At 37.0% G+C, this 24,269-nt stretch overlaps 1 long non-coding RNA gene across 3 annotated transcripts in view; it reads right to left on the bottom strand.

The window, feature by feature from the left end:
• LOC140140851 (uncharacterized) overlaps positions 1 to 22,711 on the bottom strand; it is a 76,096-nt gene extending 53,385 nt beyond the window's left edge. For all 3 annotated transcript variants that reach the window (XR_011857315.1, XR_011857316.1, XR_011857317.1), the window contains exons 1-2: positions 22,612 to 22,711; positions 10,459 to 10,588 (exon numbers count right to left, since the gene is read on the bottom strand). This is a non-coding gene — a long non-coding RNA (uncharacterized lncRNA). The remainder of the gene's footprint in view (positions 1 to 10,458; positions 10,589 to 22,611) is intronic.
• Positions 22,712 to 24,269: the final 1,558 nt, after the last annotated feature.

The raw sequence follows: 24,269 nt of genomic DNA, 5'->3' as shown, positions 1-24,269 counted from the left end.
TCATCTTCGTTTTGCACCTTCTGTCAACGTGTTTAAGAAGCACCTAAAAACGTACCTCTTCCCACCTGTATAGGGATTTGTTTCTTAAATACGTTGACAGAAGGGGTTTGCCTCATTTTCCCCAGGTTTCATGTTTATTTTGATTTTCTTGCCACACTCATTAGTTCTTTGGTTTTACTTAAATTTTAATGTGTATTTTCATGTGATTTTAATATGTATATCATGTATATTTCTTAATAATTATGTACTTTTTAAGATATAGTTTGATGTATATTCTTGTATCTGCATTTTAATGGGGGTTTTTTTTATTGTAAAGCGCTTTGACAATTTGAATATAGCGCTCTATAAGTGTTGCTTAATAATAAACAGGATCTTGGACATTGCCGGATCTTGGATCAAAGAACTGAGATCATCAACGGAATCTCATCAAAATGTGTCAGCCAATCAAGATCTCCAGGCTTAGTAATCATAGCATAAAGAAATCTTTGTAGTAATTTTAAGTAATTGTAATATCGTATATGGATTTGATCGATATATAGCCATACTGCACTAATTACTAAATGATAATAAATTTGTTGTGTATAATAAACAGAGTGTTTGCGCGCTTGGTGTTGCGTGAAGCCGGTGATTTTGGCCTGCAACCCTGGACAAAAGGGTTGGAATGAAATTAGTACGACATTGCAAATGAGCCCCCATTCCCCCCCAATCAATGTTGAATTCTGACATTTTGTTCAAGTGCGCTCAGTAGTAGACTTGTACACTCAAGAAAGCGCCATTTCATCACTCTAAAAATAACAAAAATATGGCCATTACAAGGTGCACATTTGATATATTTTTCATTCCAACCTATTTTGTCTAGCATTGTGGGTCATTTTAGTGACCACAACATGATTATCTTTGTTCTAGATTCAGCTTTCCCAATATCTGTTCAGAACATGCAAATTTCAAGGGGTTTCATCAAGGAATATACTATAGGATAAGCCACACGTTTGCGCAAATTAAGTCAGTCACATATTTCAATGAGCGGTCATGCATGTGATTGCATGTGATGGCTTGCGCTGTGTAAGAGGTTGACCTGTGAAAGAGGTGATGCATGTTTACGTCATCGTTTAAAAAAAAATTAAATTGCGAAAAAACAATGAACATTTGGTCATTTCCATTACTATCATATTGTGAAAAACCAAGTAGCTGAAGAGTTAGCTCAATATGCCATGTCGACTCTGGCTAAATCAGCTGTATTTTTGCTGGAAAGAGTACGTAAAATAGCACTTGACATCCGTGAGGGGCAGGGGGCAGAGTGCCCCCTGACAAAAAAAAATGAAAGAAAAAGTGCCCTTCTGACAAAAAATAAAAGGGAAAATCAGGAGGGCAAAGAAAAAGAAAAGGGGCAAGGAGCCCTTTCCTACCAATATTCAGCACGAAAATACACAATTTTCTGCGCTATGCGCGCATATTGCCAAGATTAAGCCCTTTCCATACTGATAATGGGCGAAAATAGTGTAAAATATCATTTTTTTGCATGCACATCGTCCCAATAAAGCCTTTTGTCTCTATGTATTGTATGATGCAACTGTATTTTTTTTCGTCTGTGCCCAAAAAATTTTATTTTTCCCCCCTGACCAAAAAAGCTGGCTATGCCCCTGAATTGCATCCCCCCTATCAAAATACCTTGGTGCTGCCCCTGAGGCCCATTACATTGTAATTCAATTAAGCACGTTATTGACAAATAAGCCAATTAATGACAATTAAGCAAAGTAATAATTAATCAAACCAACAAAGATGATTAAGATAATTAGTAACAAACAACAAGTATTTGTAAAATGTGAACAAAACACAATAAATTCAAGCTGCACTGAAACAACTTTTAAAAAGGCAGTCACATAAGTATTTTTGTATCACATTTAACCAATCTTTAGCAAAATATATAGATACATCTATAATATTAATAATAATAATGAGATGCATCTTTGGAATAATGTTATAAGCAGCTGAGATTGAAATGGAAATCATAATATTATAAACTAGAGCATAAAATACCTGAACAAAGCTAATGAAAGAGACATTTGATGGGTATGTACTTGCCTGCTTATATACAATGTAGCTGATTGAGCTAGATTTCATTATTATGTGCTCTTCTATGACTATGGATGGTGCGTATAGATGTTGATTTTGGTTTCAATCCTCTCAATATTGGTATCCTCCCACTGAAGAATTTTGATATAATTAATTAGCATGCCTGAATCGAATGGCCACCACAATTGGTATAGAATAACAGCAGAGCTGGGCTAACAGTTTATGTTTTTGTTTCTGTTGACTTGACTACTGAACACATCAACAAAACAACTGAACATACATGGGAATAAGAAAGAACCTGATTGGATGGATTTAAAGCAAGAAGATGCCTGAATGGGTAGAATTAGCAGCTTGTTGTTATTAACAGCATAACAACTAAAACTATAAAGATGTAAAGAACATTGAAAAGGCTTTATTTATGCTCAGATTCAAGTGAGCCAGAACCTTCAAGTGGGGATGAGATGATAACACCTTTACACCCTGGTGCACATCAAGAATACCTGTTTCTAAGACAATATGGTTTCAGCAGATTTTAACTGAAATATATTTTCAGTGACAAAGTAAAAAAAAGTTGCTAAGAATGGAAATGTCGAGGCATCCCCACCTACACCTACAAATCTTCTGATATGCAAAAACACCAGAATCTGCTTCTTATGTACAAAAATGTATGCAAAAACACAGGGATCTATGGATGGCGGAAACCTTCAAAATACGCCTAAGATAATACGCCTAACCTTAGGCATCTAAGATGCAATCTTAGACGTCTAAGCTGCATTCTTAGGCGCCTAAGATGCAATCTTAGGCGTCTAAGAATTTCGCGGTAGACTTAAATCAACGAATCACAGGACCACAAATACCAAACAACCAATTATCTTAGGCGTATTCAATTATTGACCAATGAAATCTTAGACGCCTAAGATTTTACACGCCTAAGAATTCTTACACGTCTAAGATTGACCATTTTGACTAGTGATGGACGGTATCGCAAATTCGATCAAAACGTACGACGGACGATGTGCGTTAGAGAATATTTCGAACAATGGCTGGGTGGCGTGTTTTTAATAAACTCCTTTTCTCTCCATAGCCATGGGCGTCAATCCCAAAGAGAAAGGGTGATGGGGTGGTAGAGGGGTAGGGTACATGTTCTCCCACCTTCGGCACAATGGCCCATTGTTTTGTTCTTTTCAGCCACTTTTTGACAATTCAGGCGGAACAAGGTATTTTTTATAATAGAATTTTTTCATTTGAACATAATCTAGCAGTTGATGTTGTTGTTGCAAACTGAGCGGGCAGTGATAAAACAATAATTTGTTTTAAATATTTTGTTTTTCTGACTTGCAGTTAATGTAAGATTTCTATTTGTGTGGCTATAGTGTAAATGATGATGATGATGATGATGATGATGATGATGATGATGATGATGATGATGATGATGATGATGATGATGATGATGATGGGATAATACAAATGATGTCAGATGATTATTAGAGTCGTGGTGGTGATGATGATGGCAGTGATGAGGGATTTAATTTAGTATGAAATCTTCACCCCCCCCCGCACCCACCCAGTCAATGTTGTTTTGATACTGAGATAGGAACGGACTAGTATTGGTTCCTTATTGATTGGGGGGGAGGAGAGGGTTGCAAGCAATATGAAACATTAATGTTTGCCAGTCATGTTATTTGTAATGTTTAAACAAAGAGCATGGTGTCAACTATATCATCAACATTAATACCAGTAATACTACTAACCACACCAAAACAGCACACCAAACCAACAAAAATAAAATCAAACCAATTAATCAATTTTAGTCCTCAGAGAAAATTAATATACAAATATTTAAATTTGTGTTTTATTTAAACGTAGGCCTATCTAATTGTAATTTAAACACAACCATGACAACTGCTACATTAAGCTACATTTTCCCTCAAGACGCTCCCGGATCCCCTGGCATTGCCACTGAATTTAGAGCATGTTATGGTTATTTAAAAGGTGCCCTGTAAAAAAATTGCTTGTTTCCCTTTTCGACCTGCCAAAATTGCTTGCACCCACCCTGTTTTATTAAAAAAAATGTCCCCGACGCAAAATTGACCCTCCACCACGCCACAGAATCGGGGGTGGGGGTGGCCAGACCCTGTAGATGATGTTGAAGGCTGTGTTGGCCGTGTTATTTTGTCAACATGCTCTATAACCTGGTACAAAATGATTTGCCATTCTGCGGGATTATAATGGCACTTCTATTCAAACTTATTCCTATAGATAAAATGAACTGAACCAGAGATGACGGAACTGATTATCCTGTGGTGCTTTCGATCACTGCGCATGGTATCTGTAATACAAGCTGCTAGTAGTCTTCCAAGGTGCTTTTAAGAGCTATCACATTGGTGATACCGTCCATCACTAAAATATCAATCTTAGAGGTGTAAGAATTCTTAGGCGTGTAAAATCTTAGGCGTCTAAGATTTCATTGGTCAATAATTGAATAGGCCTAAGATGATTGGTTGTTTGGGATTTCTGGTCCTGAGATTCGTTGATTTAAGTCTACCGCGAAATTCTTAGATGCCTAAGATTGCATCTTAGACGCCTAAGAATGCATCTTAGACGCCTAAGAATGCATCTTAGACGTCTAAGGTTAGGCGTATTATCTTGGGCGTATTTTGAAGGTATCCGCCATCTATAGGGATCTGCTTCCATGCACTGATGGACCTTTCAAGTGGCCCAAAGCCGGCAGATTTTAAATGATTTTAGCACAAAAAAAAATTTTTAATTCAAAATTAAGCACAGTAAATTCTGGGTCGGTCGGGCCTATAGAACAGGGTTTTATTTTCGTTGCCTTACTGTTAAAACCAAAACTGAACCACAGTGTCACTGTGATCCTGGAAGTGATGATATACTAATTATACCGCTATCAGAAAATATAAACGGTTTTAGTGCCTTAAGGGGTGGGGTATGAACGTTTGGACAGTATTTATTGTGAGACATTAGAGCACATCAGACATATCGAATTGCATTCTGAATACGAAGAATGTCCTTCTGATATCAAATAATTTTGATTTTTTGAAATTAGCAATGTAATACATATTTTATGGCAAATGATTAAAAAATTGATATTTTTGATATTTAACAGTACTCGAAGTAAACTTTATAAATCTGATGATTTATACTTAAAGTGTATGTAGGTGGGATGAAAAGCCGATGTTCAATTGAAAATTTTGACCTTTTGTATTGAAGATATGGATTTTTTTTCCCAAAACACCAACAAAAAAATAGGTATTTTTTGGGAAAAAATCCATATCTTCAATATGAAAGGTCAAAATTTTCAATTGAACATCGGTTTTCATCCCACCTACATACACTTTAAGTATAAATCATCAGATTTATAAAGTTTACTTTCGCCAGTACTGTTAAATATCAAAAATATCAATTTTTGCTGTAGTGTTGTGCGCCTGTAACTCAATTAGGCGATTAACCAATCGCGTACCAGTAGTTAAACACAGCTTGTATGAAATCATAACCTTTGACCTAAATCAGGACTCGATATAAACACAATAATAGAAACGTATTACCGAGTCATTTGACCGTCATTATATCTGGCGTTTCATCTTATTATGAGGTCCCCAACGATCTTTCACTGACGACGAGGATAATTTAAACATTTGCCACCACTCTGAACCGACATATGTACAGACTTTTCAAGGATTGGGTAAGATTGAAACAGATTACGTCTCGATCATATGAACACTGATCATGGCAAACTTCAACATCCCATCACCTTTACCACTGTCTATGTCAGATCATAATCTATCGCAAAACTGGATTAAATTTCATCAATGTTTCAAGAACTTTGAGATAGCCACAGGGATTAAGGAAAAGGGCGATGAAACTCGCATAGCAACCCTGTTGTCAGTCATTGGTCAGGAAGCATTGGACACATTTAATACATTCCAATTCACTAAAGATGGGGATGAAAAGAAATTTGATAAAGTCATCAACAAATTTGAAACATACTGTAAAGGGAAGAAGAACACAACCTACGAGCGATACATATTTAATTGTCACACACAAAACGAGGGAGAAAACGTAGATGTTTTCGTTGTCGTAATAAAAAAACTAGCCGAAACGTGCAAATTTGGTGATCTGAAAGAATCACTAATCCTAGACCGGGTCATCATTGGCATCCGGGATAGTAATACCAAACGTAGACTTATAAGAGAAGAAAACCTGACATTAGACAAGGCTATGTCCCTAATTAGAGCCACAACAGCTGCATCTGTGCAGCTTAAAGCCATATTATAACATTTTCAAACAAAATAGATTAGCATTTCTTTGCCATAAAATGTTAGCTTTTACTGAGATATATCCCCTTTTATTTTTGAGCCGAACAACTACGCCAAAGCAAAGAAAATTGGAATTTACTACCAGCGCACATGTCGCCAATACGTACCACTCCTTCGGTCATGTTGTGGTACGACCCTTTGTTGTGTATATCACCGTCCCGCACGCCGTGTATGTACTGTGTGTTATGAACATCGTGTATGCGTTCGACTAATAATTCCATCGTAATAATAAAGCGCCCGATTCGGCGTTTTATTCAAAATCTCGGATTTTGACAAAACTACAGCACCTAGAGTCTTGATTTTTTTTGCAGGAAAAGGAATTTTAAAAATTCAGTGAGCACGGTTGTTTGATGTATATAGAATTGGCTTCATTATTAACTAAATGCAAACTATAGATGGCGCTATTTATCCTAAATCATATTTCTTTATTTTCAAGGGGTCATTACTGCCATTAAAACAGCTGGAATATGTGACCGTACACCACGAATGAGCCGTAAATGTCCTCAATTGTATTCTGAGTTACAGTGTAAAATGGGCATGAAGGTCGTATTCATAGGTACCTCAATTTGGTGCTACGTGTACCTCATTGTAGTGTTCTCTAACCTGGAAAATGAACCGGCAACCCATATCAGTAACCTGAACTTGAACTGAACTTGAACTTACCCCTGTTCTTATACATTGTACACCCTGCCACGTACACAAGCTATTAGGCAGAGGTATAGCAAATACAACATGGGCAGCATAAGCTGCATCTCTACTATATGAATAAATATATATAAAGTAAACCATTCTTCTGAGTGAGTCTCATTGATTATCTTGTTAACAACATTACACTCATTTAATGAGATACACGTAGCACCAAATTGAAATACCTATGAATATGACCTTCACGCCCATTTTACACTGTAACTCAGAATACAATTGAGGACATTTACGGCTCATTCGTGGTGTACGGTCACATATGTGAAATAAGCAACAAGGAAATTTTATAAACATATTTTATCAAATAATAAAAGGAATTAGTTGTATTAAAAGCTTGAAAGAGTAATTTCCAGTTACTAAATAGCGCCACCAATTTTGTCATTAATAGATACATTTTATATCCGAAAAGGCTTTAAAAAATGCTGTAAAAGTGAATAATTTTGTAAAGGAGGGGAAATTAAAGTTAAGAATGACTCAAAAGCATCAGTATACATTAGCATGATATAACATTTAGCTGCTTAAACATAAACTTTGATTGTGCATGATGTTTTGTTTGAAAAATTAATAAATGATCCCATCAAACAACCGTGATGAGGGCGTCTTCCTCAGCAAATGTTATAATATGGCTTTAAGCACATGACTAATACACAACAGGCTGCCCCAATTAACGCGATTGGCATGGTACGCAAATTCAAAGGGCCAGGTCAAACCAGGGTCAACCCACCTACAAACCCTCGAGCTCGAAAGACGGACTGTCGCAACTGTGGTGGGCAATTCCCACACCTTAATGGCAATGACTGTCCAGTGAAAGGTAAAACCTGCAACTACTGCAAGAAAAAAAACCATTTCGAGAAGAAATGTAGAGGAAAAGCATACGCACGCGCGAATATGGTGACCGTGGAAGGCGATATTGATGATCAAGACAGTGAATCTGAGCAAGAATATGCATACATTCTCAGCAACAGATCTGAAGACGAGATAGACGAAGAAAAACAGCCGCGAGTACCAATAACCATTAATGGCCAACAGACCATAGTAATAGTAGACTCTGGCACGACTGTCAATGTCATGACCAAGAAACAATATGATGCTTTGATCATCAAACCCAAATTGCAGCGGTCAACCAAGAAAATCTTCGCGTATGGCGCTAAGAAACAACTATACACATATGGCAAAATACCTGTTGTCATCTTCTGTAACAACACCCGCATAGACACAGAATTTCATGTTGTCCGAGCAATAGGAGTCAGTGACCCGCTTTTGTGCTACAGCAGCGCAAAGAAACTGAAAATCATTGAGATACACGTCTTGCACTCTGTTGACACTTCAAGTTCAGAGATGTCCATAGAAGAACTTGTGCAAAGCTATGATGATCGGTTCACAGGCCTCGGCAAGTTGTCTGATACCAAGTGTAAACTCCATGTAAATGATGATATTCAGCCAATCACACAACCACACCGCCAAGCATACCCTTTCCAGTGAGAAAGCAAGTGGAGGCTGAGCTAGAAAGACTGAAAAGCCTGGATGTCATTGAGGCTGTGTCAGATACGCCAACACCATGGATCTCACCCATTCGGGTTGTAAAGAAACCTAAAAGCCCTGGTGAGATACGCCTATGCATAGACATGAGCGCCCCCAACAAAGCAATACAACACGAGCGTCATGTCACCCCAACTGTTGCCGACATCATCGCAAACTTGAATGGTGCCACCGTCTTCTCTAAGCTGGACTTAAAGAATGGATACCATCAGATAGAACTTGACAAAGAATCACGGTATCTCACAGTCTTCTCAACACATGTTGGACTATTTCAGTTTAAAAGACTGAATTTTGGTGTCAACAGTGCGGCTGAACAGTTCCAGAATCTGATCCAATCAGCTTTGGCAGGATTACCAGGCGTCATCAACATAAGCGATGATATCCTTGTGTATGCGAAAGATCCGCAGGAACACAAGCAACGCCTCGCAAACTGTCTATAGCGACTGCGCAAAAGAAACTTGACATTAAACAAGAACAAGTGTGCCTTCAACAAAGAAAAGATTGAATTCGTTGGTCATGTTTTCAGTGCTGCTGGAATCTCTCCATCGCCAGATAAAGTTGAGAGCTTGCAAAACGCAGCGCCACCAACCAGCAAGGAAGAGGTCCGCAGCTTCTTAGGACTCGCTACATACTGCTCGCGATTCATCCCGCGACTAGCCATGATCTCTGAACCACTGCGGTTATTGATAAAGGACGCGACACCATGGACCTGGAGACAGAAACAAGAAAGCGCCCTCAAGCAGATCAAAGAGTCCATAACCGAACATTGCAATATGGCCTACTTTAATCCACACGCACGCACAGAGGTGGTTGTTGACGCTGAGCCCAGTGGGACTTTCACAGTATTTTAAATATTAGCTATCTTCGGTAGCCATGGTAGCAGCATTCACAAAAACTAATATGACATGAGATAGCAATATATTTACACAATGTATACATGAGCTATCATCATAGCGAGGGCTTAAGTAGCTATCCACAATTTTATTTACAACTCATTTTGGCAACAAATGGATGGTTAATTCTGCCCTCCATAATAAATGCAAGTGACTTTGGGGTATATGCATGGTCACTTTTAAAAACAGTTAGCATGGTTAGTTAGATGCAAGTGACCATGTATATACCCCTTGAAGTCACTTACATTCAGGGGTCGCATTTAAGGAGTTTGCGCTTCCAGGGACTCCTCATTTTTTGATTTTGGCCATTTTGGACTCCTTAAATCACAAGTTGAAAGTGACCAAAGGGCCGATAAAAACTGTATGGATTCCTTAGTTCTACGATGCACGGAGGCGTAAATCAGTATAAGAATATTAAGAATCGTCGATCAAAGTAAAAAAAATAAAAGATTAGTAAATCTTCTAAATCACCATAGGCCAACGACACTAATAATTTCACTGGAATATTTGACAAGTTCCAAAGTTTAGAATTTTGGACAGGTCAACTCCTTAAATTCTCATTGGACCCCTTAAATGTTGGTTTTGCAGGTACCAAAGGGTCCAGAAAAATTAAATTGGACCCGTTGATTTTTTGTGCTCGCGCTACCCCTGCTTACATGTACATTATATTACAGAGCACAGAATTAACCATCCATTTGTTGCTGATAGGAGTAACATGTAATTGTGAACATAGCTACTTCTGGCTCTATGGTCATATGTCTTTCATAGGGGGAATATGGATTTCAACTGGAATGGCAATATGACTATGAGTTATCAACAACAGTAGATTGTCTTGAGAACAACGTTATTAAAATCATTTCTCATCTTGCTGCATGTAGGGCCTATTATCACAAATGATTGAAGACATGACTTACCATCTATTTAATTATCCCATGTGAGCGGTACTGCAATGGAGTCCATCTCATGCGAGAGTGCTGGATTGTGACCAAGTCGCATGCCACTTCCTGATGTCTGAGTCAGAGTCCACCATGTTCTTGTCAGAGTCTTTAATGTAAAAATATCAAGAACAGGGTTTTACCAATTGATCATAATTTCAAACCAATTAAACTAAGGTAAAGTTTGGCCTTAAAGCCACCCTCAATATTTTTAAATTCTGTTTTTTTACACAATTGTAATGTACTTTTAAACTAAGGGATCAAATCAAAACTCGACCGCCGGTTGCCCAGTAATGAGGTCAGTCGTCACACCCTGGTTCATATGGCCGGTTGCTATCATCGAGTGAGTGAGTGGAGTGATTTCAAGTGGTTTCTTTTCAAATTTAGTACAATAGGAACAATCAATTTTAATTCTCGGAGTTCTTCTAAACAATGGTGATATATTCTAGCAATTTTAAGGGATCTGGAATGAGCGTTTTGAGCGTTTCGACAGTATTTTGTGTGGGACATGAGAGCACATCAGACATATCGAATTGCATTCTGAATATGAAGAATGTCTTTCTGATATCAAATAATTGTCATTTTTTAAAATTCACGATATAATACAAATGTTATGACAAATTATAAAAAATTGATATTTTTCACATTTTTGATATATAGCAGTCCTCGAAGTAAATTTTATAAATCTAATGACATATTCTTAAAGTGTATGTAGCTGGGAGGAAAAAGCCAACGATCAATTGAAAATTTTGACCTTTCATATATCAAAGATATGGATTTTTTTCCCAAAAAGACCTAATTTTTTTTTGTGTTTTGGGGAAAAAATCCATATCTTCAATACAAAAGGTCAAAATTTTCAATTGATCGTCGGCTTTTCATCCCACCTACATACACTTTAAGTATAAATCATCAGATTTATAAAGTGTACTTTGAGTAATTTTAATCATAAATTTGCCATAAAATGTGTATTACATTGCGAATTTCAAAAAATCGAAATTATTTGATATCAGAAGGACATTCTTCGTATTCAGAATGCGATTCGATATGTCTGATGTGCTCTAATGTCCCACAATAAATACTGTCCAAACATTCATACCCCACCCCTTAACCATAAACAAGAAATCATTTCCAAAATTAATTTGCTTTGGTGACAAGCCAATAGATACATGACTAAGAAAAATTGATTACCGTGTATGCGCTATTGTGACCGTGAAATTTCAAGTAATAAACATATCGACATTTTGTTAATCTCTCCGGTTATGTGCTTCAACCAACCAGCGTTTGCTACTCATGCATTCTTGAATATTCATATACCAATGACCTCTGCCAAAACAAGACTTTCTAAGGTGTTGTAGTTTTGACAAAATCCGATATTTTGAATAAAATTTTTACAATCAAAATATTAATCAAACTCTGTGACGCGATGTTCAGAACACTGTACGTATAGTACAGTGCATATGGCATTGCGGATGGCAACATACGAGTTGGCATTTTGTGGAAAATAACTACAATTCTATTTCTCATGGAAATATTATAATAAGGCTTTAATCAATGAAGACATAAATCAGCAAAATTATCCATATATTAAATGATCAAACAATCAACTATAAATAAATATAAAGAAAAATAATATAAACAATTATAAAGAAATATAATATTGATTAATTAATTTAAATTGAGTGACTGACTGAGTGAACAGTCATTGATTGATAATTAATTGATTGATATAAACACAGCCAAATTAAAAAGTCGCCACTAGTTCCATCCCCATTTTATAATCAGAGTCTGATGAGTTTATGGCAAAATAATTTATATAATAATTTTCTATTATACACTTTCCTTCGAAGGTTGATACCAAATTTAATATCAAAAGTTTAATCATCATGAGCACAGGAACCGTTGTTTGGAAATTCATGTAATTTTTAGGACAAATTAGGAATTGACCACGCAAAAGTCAATGCATGGTATCAGCTGTGACCCAAAGCAACCCGTACATGAATCATTGTACACTTGCCTGCGCACAATTAAAAGAGCGGGGTATTTGATTTGCATTTTGATATGCATTGGTAAACCTAGCTTTAATGACAATGAAATTAGACCTCTCAGATGCGTGTAGATGTTGAGAAGAGGTGGTTTATAATCTGCCGGCCTATTCAAGCGACATAATTCTTGGCACTCACGCTAGCTCTGCCATGTTATACAACTCCCTATGGTCATGTTTTTTATACTGGGACCCTAAAAAAGGTGGTGCTGTCACATTTTGTCTAATTATTCCTATATTTTTGCTAAAATTCATCATGAACAAATGGTTTTGGTCTTATTTTGAAGATAAATTATTAATCTAATGAATTAATAACAAATACAATTAAACAAATGTATTAATTAATTACAACAGCTTAATTAAGTTAATTAGTCAGGGTGGTGCGGAAGTGGAGGAGCCGAGCGGAGGAGCTCTGTGTAATTCAATGGGAAGTTGATGTTCATTTTATAAATTTATGCACTTTGTTGCCTAGTCAAAGTAAAAATGCATTTTGCATAATGTTAATCTTATTTTTTAACTTTCTATAACTATAATTGCCTAGTTAATCTTAATGAACTTAGTAATTAAGGATTTAACAAGCTTTTAATTAATGCAGTGGAATGTGGGTCATACAATACAATGGGCTTTAATTTTGCATGCATGCATATGAAATAAATTTCAATATTGTTTTATCTTTGAAATATGAAATAAATCTTCTAAAAGGAGATTATTACAGTCAAATGATTTAATCTCATGACATATTGATCTCTGGTTATTGTTAAATAGTTTATTGATGTAGGCCTATGCTAATTGTACATGTATTGTACATGTACCTTTGCTACTAATTATTCACTGAATATTGATTTTTGGAACACCCTATATAGGAATTGGATATTTAAATTTGATATTATAGCAATTCTGTAAACTATTTTGAATATATCTTCCAAATTTAATGGCACTTAGGGAAATTTTACATAAATTAAAAAAATTAATTTACAACTTTTTTCACACCCTGTATAACACAATGGGCTTAACAAATATAGTGCAAACTATATATACATTTAATGAAAGGACTATCTGTGTACATTCCAAATATCAAGTTCATTTTCCAATTTAATATACAAAGCTATGATTGTAAATTGTGATGGGCTTCATTGGCCAAAAAGAAAGGCCCAATTTCATGTTTCTGTTAACGAACTCAAACCTGATATCATCTTTGGATGTGAATCCAAGCTTGACCCAACGATACCCACATATTCAGTCTTTCCAGATGAATATAATGTGATCAGGAAAGACAGAACTGAAGGTGGAGGTGGAGTTTTTGTTGCATGCAAAAATAATCTTATTGTTACCGATAAACCAGACCTTGACACTCCGTGCGAAACAGTTTGGTCAACAATTGAGTTTAAGGGGTCTGGAGTGTTATTCCTGGGTAGTTATTATCGCACTCCAAATGCAGGAATTGAACCATTACAGCATCTCCAGGACAGTGTGAACAAAATTCTCACAAAAGCAAACGCGCAACCCAAAGTTGAGCAATATCCTACTATCACGGGGATTTTAACCTGCGGATATTGACTGGAAAAATGTAATCACAAAACCAGATAGTAAACGTAAAGGGTTGCATGACAATGCATTGGAGATTTCAGTGAAATTGGCCTTATTCAGTTAGTGACCCAGGTGACAAGACCAGCATCTCAAAACACACTGGATTTGATATTTACCAACAACTGCAACATGATATCAAATGTGAAGACTTATCCAGGTATCTCAGATCATGATATTGTATTATGTGATATCAATATTTCACCATCTGTTAAACGTAAACCACCCAGACAAATTTTTCAATACCAGAAATCAGATGTAGATTCTCTGAAGGAGTCACTATCATCGGAAGTGCATTCTTTTTTTTTAATCAACCTGAAAGTTGTTCTGTGGAGGGAAACTGGCAGAGTTTCAAGGCTTTAGTTCACACACATATGGAGAAGTTTATTCCTACAAAATGTCAAAAGGCAAACAAGCTCACCCATGGATTAGTCCATTCATTGTTCGCCAAATGAGGAAAAGAGACAAATTATACCAGAGGGCTAAAAGAGCAAGTCCTACAACAAAAGTCAAACTTATAAACGCCTACAAAAAACAAAGGAACAAAGTTACAGAACTCATACGAGAGAGTCATGAAAATTACAAGTCCGAAGTCATTGGTACTAGCTTGGAATCAAACCCAAAAAAGTTTTGGAATTACATCCGCTCGCTGAGGAGAGAATCCTTGGGAATTCCACCGCAGGTTGTCAACAACAAGTTCTACTCCACTGACAAAGGCATTGCTGAAGCTTTAAATCAGCAATTTACTTCTGTTTTCACCAAGGAGAATGTTGATCAGCTACCAGACAAGGGTATCTCTCCTTTTGAGGATATTCCAGACCTCCATATTGATCTGGCAGGAGTGGTAAAACAACTTAGCCAACTTAACACCAGTAAGGCAAGCGGCCCTGACAACATACCCGCTAGATTCCTTCATGATTATGCAACCGAACTGGGTCCATTTCTTCATTTTATTTTTCAACAGTCTTTTGACACTGGCACACTTCCTAACGATTGGAAAAAGGCTCTGGTTACCGGCATATATAAAAAGGGTTCAAAATCTTCACCCGAAAACTACCTCCCGGTTAGTCTCACATGTATAACTTGCAAGATCATGGAGCACATCGTCTTATCGCATACAGCAAAACATCTGGCTAGAAACAACATCATAATCGATGAGCAACATGGGTTTCGACAGATGATGTCATGTGAGACCCAACTGATCCAGGCTACACAGGACTGGTCGGAAGTGCTAAACCGTGGAGGGCAGACGGATGTCTTGCTATTAGACTTTAGCAAGGCATTCGACAAGGTACCACATCTGCGCCTTGCTGCCAAGCTCAACTACTATGGCATTAGAGGGAAGATGTTAAGTTGGATTCAAGACTTCCTTGTAGGGCGAGACCAATGCGTCGTTGTTAATGGCACGCACTCTAAGTGGTCACCAGTGACATCCGGAGTACCCCAGGGCTCGGTCCTCGGTCCCACCCTCTTCTTGTTATACATAAATGACATAGTTAGTGACATCAGTTGCACCCTGCGGCTTTTTCGCAGATGACAGCATCCTGTATAAAGAAATAACATGTGCCGATGATTATAATCTCCTTCAAGAAGATCTGAACAAGGTGTTTAGATGGGCCGACCAGTGGCAGATGTGTTTTAATGCTGGGAAGTGTGAAGCTCTATCCATCACCCGTAAAACAAAACCATTCAATTACACCTATGAGGTTGACGGGCAACGCATCCAGAAATCATCTAAGCATAAATACCTTGGCGTCACTATCACCAACCAACTGGATTGGAAAGACCATGTTCAAAATGTCACTGCTAGCGCATGAAGCACCTTAGGAGTCCTTAGACGTAATCTTTCATCTTGTCCATCTCAAGTCAAAAGTAGAGCATACCAGGCATTGGTACGACCAAAGTTGGAGTGCGCCTCGGCTGCGTGGAGCCCGTGCGTCAAACAGCAGGTGAACGCACTGGAGGCAGTGCAGCGTCAAGCAGCTAGATTTGTTTACAACAACTATGAAAGACAGGCTAGTGTTACACAGATGCTGCAACGCCTTGAGTGGGACTCCCTAGCTACCAGACGTCTGCTCAACCAGAATACAATGTTCTTCAAGATACATCATGGGCTGGTTAATATTCCTTTCCCCTCGACGGTACTACCATCTGTTCGTCAGGGTAGAGCATCCAACATCTATAGCTACCAGGCCATACAACCGAGGGTCAACACCTACCGCTACTCCTTCTTCGTTCGTACAATACCAGTTTGGAACAGATTGCCATCTCCAGTCGTATCATCTTTGACAGTTAGCCATTTCCAGGCCCTGGCGTTACCACTTCTCCGGGATATGGAAACTACACCAACCCACCAATCCTTGTAGTCTTGGGGCTTCACCTTTTTACTCGCACTTTTGTTGATGTTTTTGAGCACCGAATTTGGCACGTATGCACAGCACAGCTCTCCTAGGAAAAGCCTCGCTTAACAGGAGTTCATCACTCAAGACTATGTAGAAATATTGGAGCGGTAAAGAAATTTAATTTTTTCGGTATTTTTCAATGGAATCACCCTGTATATTTTTTGGTACACCCTGTATATCCATTCAAACTTTACAGATTTGCAATCATGACAATATATGCTTTCTAAAAATGTATACTTTTACTAGTTAGGGTGAAAACTTTTTGAAATATAATCAGAAATACAAAAAAGGAGTTGATTTTTGACAAATTGCAAGATGTGACACAATTGGGTCCCACCTCAAAAAACATGACCCTATGTCATTTTTTAAATTGCACAAATTTCCAAACAACAGTTTCTATGCTCACGATGTTAAACTTTTGATATCAAATTTGGTATCAACCTTCGAAGGAAAGTGCATAGAAAATTATTATATAAATTATTTTGCCATAAACTCATCAGACTCTGATTAAATGGGGATGGAACTAGTGGCGACTTTTTAATTAGGCTGTGTTTACTACATGAAGCTATCATTGATTAAAATGATCATTTATACCAATTCCTGAACATAATTATACATGCAGTGGTTTTTTACCTAGCCTGAAACTGGAGAAACATCATCAATCAACCAACCAATCAATCAATATCGTTTCCCCAGGTTGTACATCTAATTGATTGATTGATACTTGATTGGACAGAAAATTCTCCAACTACCCACAATAATCATTTAAATTACTATGCTATCTATCTTCAGTAGATAGCAGATATTTGCCTTCTGATTATTCCTGCTCAATATGGAGCAGAAATAATTTCAAAAATCCTGAACATTTGTATATAATTGGGTCTTATTTTGTCAAATTTTTTCTCCATTGGTAGTTCTTTTTAAAACAAGACATTTAATTGGGGGTCCTTAGGGCTCATATTGAAATTCCCTTACACAGGAAGGTGTGCGCCATCCTGCAGCTTTCCTGTGCTAGCCTTCTTTTGTTAAAATCCTGGGCAGGGTGTATCACTGATGCATATAATCCATCCGTTTTATGACCGAGCTTAAATTACAGAGGGGAATCCTGCCTTCTTTCTGTGTGAAAACGTGGTAGGGTATTTCAATATGAGCCCTTAAAAATATTTGTACGGAGATGTGCCAGGCAGACTTTCACTTTTTGCTGTTTTTGCAACCCATCAGTACACAAATTTTTCACAAAAAGCACCCATATTTGCCCTAATTGTGTGCACTTTTAAGGGCACATTTGCCCAAATGACCCAACTGGGTACATTATTCACCATTCATAACCTCATTAATAAACGCGATGCGTGCGATCCAATAATATTTTATTATTTGTGAAAACGCGAACGCAAATCGAGGTCATTAATATCTCACAATTGACCGCAAAATGCGTAATTGTTCCAATGTCGCATACAATTGACTTCTGCGTGCGCCAGTATTGTGCGTCCAACGAACTGGCTTGCTGGCGCTGGCTGCCAGTATTTGGATTGCGCGCTACCATATTTGCACAGATGCTGATACGCACTTTTGTTATTGGTCGTTTTGTTTTAGCCTGATCGATTTTGGGAAAGGGAAGATGTAAAAATTGTTTAATTTTACAAACTTTTGAGGAAAATTTTGTGTTATTTTGTAAAGTTAAAAGATCAAAGTGACGGTTATGTAATAACTTTGCATCGGTTATATGTCGAGCATTGTGAAAAATCTAAACATTTTGCTTTGGACCTCGGAATATCCTCGGGGCTGCGCCCTCGGGATATTCCTCGGTTCCAAAGGCAAAATGTTTAGATTTTTCACAATGCCTCCAAATAACCGATGCGCAGTTATTAACCTCTAACTAAAAACACCCAAAATACCCCAAAACCATGGCACATCCTTTAACCTTGGAGAACCCCTACCCCCATTTAATTTTACATGCAATTTACAATGTAATCTCTATGGGAAAGTCATTTATGTTACTGTGTTTTTTACAAAGCCTTTTCAGAAAATCCGACTATGTAATTTTGATTATAAGCAGAACTTTACCCTGGGACTTTGTCTCTAACCCATACTGTCAATCATACTTGTTTATCAATCCAATTTAACAGAGTTTAACTTTCGCGCCAGTACAAAAGTGCTGCAAATTCCACAGATTGTTGTGTACGACGTAGTGAATGGTAATGGCATGTGGCAGGAGGATTTAAACCATGAGATCTGGATGACCAATCACAAGCCAGATCCATTTAAAGATGCAAAAAAATTCAGTAGGCCAGAAATTGGCCTACCATATTGTTTGTAATAAACGCTCGGCGCTCCACTCTAATAAATGCCCCTTCAATTTTTCCGTGAAAAATTGACAAAATTACAAACATTTCCATGCCATTTTGTGTGAGTAAGCTTAAAACTTGCAGTCATGTCATCTTGTCAGTGAAGATCGCTAAATTGCATGGACAAAACCTATTACGACTCACACTTCCATCCATTTCATTACAGGTAATCTAATTATGGTAGAATTTCACCAGATTCTTGCTTGATGCACTTACTGGTGTAATTTTGATGTATTTACCACAAAAATGATATTTTCTATGGGCGGGCCGTTGCCATAATACTATAATTAGTGTAGCCGTAAATCCCTCCTTTCTACAGGAGCACCATCGGGAAATCTAACTTAACTTTTAAGTTTTTTTTCACTGACAATTCACCTTCAATAATTTCCCCCTTTTGGAAAAATGCAACATCCCCAGGGCGTTTATTACAAACAATGCTGTATCTTAACATAGAGACCCATATTAAGAATCTTAACCACAATCCAAAGTAGTCCACTTGGGAAGCTAACAAACAATGGGAGAATTGTCATGTACACTCTAAATTACAGGGATTTAAATTCAAATCCAAAAGACTTACTTTCAAAACTTTCAGAGACTGTAGTTAGGGACCAATCAATATACGATTAAAATAAGTCTTTACAAAGTTTTATAAATTTCAGTCCCACAGGGATTTAAAAATGCAAGTCCATTGGATTTAATATTCAAGTCCTTTAAGATTTACTTTTAAGCATATCTGGGATTTATTTCAAAATAATATAAATCTTTATGGGGATTTAAATATCGATATTAACTACAAGTCTGTGTGACTTCTTATCAAGCAATACGTCTATTACGCAGTAATACCAAGTCAGGACTACTTCTTTCATAAAGTTCAAGCAATATTCTGCAGTGCCAGTGATAATTTCAGTGTCACTGCAGTGGCCGAGTGTGATCCTTCATGGAAATAAGCTTACCCATTTCAGGGATGCAAATTGTGCGGGAGCGGGGAGCACCGCTCCTAGGAAATGACAGTCAAAATTGAGGAAATAATGCTTTGGAAAGAACCAAGAAAGAGAGGAAAAAAGAGGGGAGAAAGGAGGGAGAAGAAAAGAAAAGAGAAGAAGAAAGAAAAAGGAGAGGAGTGAGGTAGAAGATTAAGTAGAGGAAAACAGATCTCAGCAAAAGATAAAAAGTTAATAATGGAGGGCTGTGAGGCAGTGAAGGTACTGAATGGAAGAGAGAAAATCTAAAGACACTGGTTGTGTCAAATTTAGAGGAATTTGAGTGATTGTTCAAGAGATAAGAGCAAAAAAGAGGAATGTTGGTATTAGAATATGGAAATGGGTTATAATGGATGTGAGGAAATTTACAATTCATCACCAGAGGAGGTGTTCAATTATAACAGGAAAAAAAGAAGCAGGTGGAAACAGTAGGGCACACAACTGAGGAAACTATAGAGAGGTGGAAATCATATCTGAGGAAATTTATAGAGAGGCGGCAACAAAGATTTTATGGGAACAAAAGTCATGAAGGAATTCAGTGTATCAATACTAATGCCAGTGAGGAGAGGACAACCTGGAAAGTATTGAGGAAATTTAAAAAGAAGAACCATAAAGCACTGAACAAATTGTGCGCCCTCTGACAAAAAACGAAAGAGGAAATTGGCGGGGGCAAAGGAAAAGAAATGGGGAAAGGAGCCAGTGTCCTACCAGAATTGACACCAAACTAGTGTTAAATATCAAATTTTTGCACATTGTCATAAAGCCTTTTTGGAAGCTCTCATCTTTTGAAGTGCAGAATAAAGCTATTTTATGTTTAGTATGATTGAGGAAATCTTGAGCCTAAATACCTTGCTCCTGAGGAACAAATCACAATTTGCACCCCTGACCCATTTATAAATTATATTATGTGTATAGGTAAGCTTATACAGCAGAAGCACAGACTAGTACCTCAGCGATTGAAGATAATGTTCACATTTGCCCTTCGTGCACAACAATGTAAGCTTTCTCATGGAAGTTATAGTCACTGACATTGGCAATTACAGCATCTGGGATGCCATTCTGCAAAACAAATTCGTCCATACCACTTCATTCATTCGCTCGCCACCACACGAAATCGCAAAAGAAAGATGGCGGCTGAGCAGTCCAGGAAAACGTTTCGATTTGATCACGTGCACGCACCATCGCGTTGTGATTGGTTTACTGTTTAAGTCTTTCGAAAGATTTAAAAATAGATTTTCTTTTTCCGATCCCAAAGAAAATTTAAATCAAACCCAGCGTAAAATAAATCTTAAAGACTTAAAATTTTCAAGTCTCAACTAAGATTCAAATTTTAAGTCTTTCTAATTTAGAGTGTAGGGCAGAGGCATACAGATCGGGTGGACAAGTTGCTACCATTACAAAAAGTTGTAATGTGCAATTTGGCCCAGTGTTAAAGCACAGTCTTACCACCCCAATGTGTTACAATTACACAGGGCAACAAATAAACACAAATCTCGACCGGCACACAAACTAACTTCGAATGTGCTGGCATGGGATTCGAACCCGCAACGTACCAGTCCTAGGCAGATGCTCTATACTATTAGGGTACCAGCTCCCACTGACACACGGTGGTTGAAATATACTAATGTAGGGCAATCGAGGTATACAAACACAATACACACAAGTGCAGGTGATTAAGAGTTGAATTGCAAAACTGCTTACATCCATTTTTGACTTTTTGAGAAAAACACATTTTTTAAATGTGCAATAAATACTTATTCGATTTGATTCATTTTGGTTTTGAACAAAGTGTTGAGGGAAAGACACTAAAAGAATAAGTTTGGTACAAATTTTTTGCTTTCTTATTTATTTTCTTATTTCTTTTATATCATGCCTTTTATGGATGTAAGCAGTTTTGCAATGAAACTCGTTAACCCTATTTCTAAAAAACATCTTTAAAATCAGAGTTGAGCCCATCTATTGGTATGGTATTATATATCTTGATTAATGCTTTCAAAATCAAAAAGAAAAATTAAAATATCTCATTTACTTCTTTAATTATGATTTTTTAATTAAATTCATCAAAATGTCATTTTTGGCCATTTTTTGAGTATTTCCGAAGTTTTTTTTCAAATATGGTGACTCAAAAACAGTTAATTTTCGTTTTGAAAGTTAAAGACCATTGAATGCTACAGAAAAACATCAAAAAAGTAAAACAACATTATTTTTCAGAGATTTTATAGCCGTTGTAAGTCCGAATTTCCGGAAATTCCCGAAGATTTCCGAAAGGGAAAATTTACGATATCTCAAGAACGGAAGGTGGTATGAAAGTCAAACAAGCACCAAAATGTGTATTTTTATCAGCACTATAACTTAACATCAAAAACTCTATTTTGAAAAAATGGTCCCTAAGCAGTTTTGCAATTTATTTATTTATTTGTATTTATTTGTTTTGTTTAATTGTAACTCTTTGGGTTGGTAAAACTGTCTTTGTTTTAATTATAATGTATAATATTCAGTTTCCTCTTCTTGTAGCGAGCAATCATTCCCCATTGTGTTTATAATGCTCTTGTGCAGGATGCGTAGACCTTTACCATCTTAACCAGTTTTAGACCACAATTTATTGTCCTAATTGGATCCAATGTAGGGTTAAAATAGCACTTTTGTGCCCATAAAAGTCATTTTAGTAACGGATCAGCAGGATTATTTGGAAATTTTGTCCCCTCCCCCATGGCCTATTATTAATATTTGAATAGGTTTTTCATAGTCGGCCTAATTGATCAGATCTCTAACTGACTTACCATCCACTAAATGTCAGCGGTACTGCATAGTGCACCTCATCCTGGTGTCCTGTGATCAGAGCTCCTGATGTGCTAGTCCTGAGTACTGGATGTCAGAGTCTATAAATGTAAAAAAATCAAAAACAGGATATAATTTACCCACATATAAGCAGGGGTGGTGATTGTATGCACCATCCCCTTATAGTTATATCCTCCTAAAAAGATCAGGGTTTGATATAATGTATAAAACTGTCATTTTGTATTAGAATCCGGTAGGTAGCATTTTCGGGGCACTGCTATTGCACTTTTTGCAATGTTTGTTAAATATTCTGTTGATGTTCGAATTTGGATATTGTTACATGTATTATCAGGTGGTGGCCGCATTGCATTCTCTAAATTCAGTAAATTTTCATCGTCAACCGTGTTATTGAATGGGATTAGTTTGAAATTTTAAAACGCTTGAAATATCACAAACAAATAGGCCTATGTTAATAAATAATATAAATACAAGCTAAACCAGTTGGGGTTCGATAATGAACCCCACAAAACTAATCAAGTATATTGAAAATGCCATACGGCCGGGCGCTTTCACAAGTTGCCGGCTCGATCATGTCAGCCACCACCTGTGTATTATGATAAGTCAACTGTATCTTTTAGGTTTAGAGTAAAGGTTACCTATTTTGAAAATTCTAAATTGAGTGCAATTGTAACAACATTTTGATGTGATCGCCCATCGTGATTGGCTGTCGGTGCCGTGTCATGCTTCATCGATTTCTACTAAATTTCTAATGCAATGGACTCTAGCCTCGAAAGTCAAAAGTGAAGCTACCAGTGAGCAAATTTGTACTTTTTGTAGCTAAACTTCTTTAAGGCACTACTGACATACACTACTCCCTATTCTAGAAAAATACAGAACTAATTTTTCGGGATTAAAATTTTTTTAAAGTTCTTCCAAATGTCAATCTTTTAGTACTAATTGGAGATAAAGACGAAAATCACCATTATGCTAATTTCTTGAAAAAAGACCCAAAAACAAGCATTTTCTATCAATCGAGTCACAAAAATCAAAGACCTGGTTGGAATAAGTCTAAGCAGGACCAGATTTACCCTTTTGGGAGCCCTAGGCCAGGCCAAAATTTGGAGGCCCCCAAACTCACTGTAAAGAAGGCATGTGCACCTCAAGTAGACAAGTTTGGATTTACAAATAGGGGCATACTATATGACCGATTTTACTAGGACATTTGTGCGTGGAAAAAAATGTCAATTTCAGATCATTTAAGCCCAAAATGAAGGTCAATTTTGCTATACAATTTTAACATATTTTGGTCCAAAACATGGTGTTTTGGGGCTAAAAAGAAACATGCACATGGCAACTTTGGGGGCCAGACATTTTGGGGGCCCTGGCCTGGGCCCACCTGGCCCAATGGTAAATCTGGCCCTGAGTCTTAAGCACTCAAAATCTTGAGTATCTAATTGCTCTAATTTTTACTTTTTTTGTGTTACATTAACTAAATGATAGGTTATAAGAATGAAACATGTCTTGTCCAAAAATTAGAATGCAGAAACTGAAAATAGTCTTAGTACAAATATTTGGGCTGGATTGTCACAGCAAACAAAATCACCCTAAAATGTATGTTTTTGGACCTTATTTTATTTCCAAAAATTGGCCAAATATTAAA

Source organism: Amphiura filiformis, chromosome 19 (assembly GCF_039555335.1).
Source record: "Amphiura filiformis chromosome 19, Afil_fr2py, whole genome shotgun sequence".
Classification (NCBI taxonomy): domain Eukaryota; kingdom Metazoa; phylum Echinodermata; class Ophiuroidea; order Amphilepidida; family Amphiuridae; genus Amphiura; species Amphiura filiformis.
The sequence above is the reverse complement of the archived record's forward strand: the minus strand, read 5'-3'. Positions and strand labels throughout refer to the sequence as shown.